This window comes from Eumetopias jubatus, unplaced genomic scaffold (assembly GCF_037043125.1).
Source record: "Eumetopias jubatus isolate StellerSeaLion01/CBP00866 unplaced genomic scaffold, mEumJub1_p1.0 scaffold_9, whole genome shotgun sequence".
Classification (NCBI taxonomy): Eukaryota; Metazoa; Chordata; class Mammalia; order Carnivora; family Otariidae; genus Eumetopias; species Eumetopias jubatus.
Genome location: NW_028274815.1, coordinates 41,431,546 through 41,432,886, shown reverse-complemented (window position 1 = coordinate 41,432,886; position 1,341 = coordinate 41,431,546). Strand labels below are relative to the sequence as shown.

Here is a 1,341-nt window from a genome sequence, read left to right as displayed (position 1 = left end):
AATGCCCTGATTTCTCAGAAAAAACTCTCCCCTCATGTTTGATCCCCAGATTTTAGGCTGTTTATTGTGTGTCTCAACCCTAGTCTATTGTCCCAGGTGGCTGTAGGTTTTCTGTTTGCCTTTAATGTTGTTGGGCAATGCTGCTTTTCCACCCTGAGTGAATTCCAAGTTAGGCAAAACGGAAACAAATCTTTTGTGCCAGATCCTTCAGGTAGGTCCCAGACAGCTTAGAACAAACAATTGTTTGCATCACTCTCTTCTAAGTTATTTTACAGAAGCCATAAAAACATCCTCTTCAAGAATCTCACTCAATACCAGTACTTCTTCCCTAATATGATACCTAAATCCATTTGTCATACAGCAAAAAATATGACTTTAATGGGCTTTAATGGTTTTATATTCAAAAAGCCTACTCTACTTCCTTTGCATCCATATGTTCCCAGTGATGTCCCCCTAAACTGTATTCTGTCTTTGTACTTATTTTGTGTTCATGTTCTTATTCCTTTTCTCACAATGATAGCTTAAGAATTCAGCGCAGGCCAAGCAACATGCCTAAGTTTTATTGTGACTACTGCGACCATACCTCACCCATGACTCTCCATCTGTGAGAAAGACACACTGCAGTGGTAGGAAACACAAAGAGAGTGTGAAAGACTACTATCAGAAATGGATGGAAAAGCAGGCTCAGAGCCTGATTGACAAAACAACCACTGCATTTCAACAAGGAAAGATACCTCCTACTCCATTCTCTGCTCCTCCTCTGCAGGGGCAATGATCCCACCTCCCCCCAGTCTCCCGGGTCCTCCTCGCCCTGGCATGATGCCAGCGCCCCATATGGGGGGCCCTCCCATGATGGCAGTGATGGGCCCTCCTCCTCCTGGGATGATGCCAGTGGGACCTGCTCCTGGAATGAGGCCACCTATGGGAAGCCACATGCCAATGGTGCCTGGGCCCCCAATGATGAGACCGCCTGCCCGTCCCATGATGGTGCCCACTCGCCAGGAATGACTCGACCGGACAGATAAGAAGAGACAGGAACCTCTTTATATTCATTTTATGTTACTTGTTCTACTTCACCAGGAGATCATGGTGCTGTGACTCTGGGTGTTTTCTCACAGCAGGACAAGGAAGACTTGCTCCCCCTTCCTATCAAAGCGAGAATAGTTTCTGCCGGGGAGCGGTGGGACAAAAAAAAAACAACAATTTTTATTTGTATTGTGAAATGTGAGAATAAAATTGTCAACTGTTTTAGTTAAAAAAAAAAAGAATTCAGTGCATCTTATCCTTATTAAAATACAAGCATGACTTTATGTTCAACTTATCCCATCCCATTTCCACAAG

At 44.1% G+C, this 1,341-nt stretch overlaps 1 pseudogene; it reads left to right on the top strand.

Annotated features, from left to right (window-relative positions):
• Positions 1-548: 548 nt before the first annotated feature.
• LOC114223419 (U1 small nuclear ribonucleoprotein C pseudogene) lies at positions 549-1,025 on the top strand (annotated as a pseudogene).
• Positions 1,026-1,341: the final 316 nt, after the last annotated feature.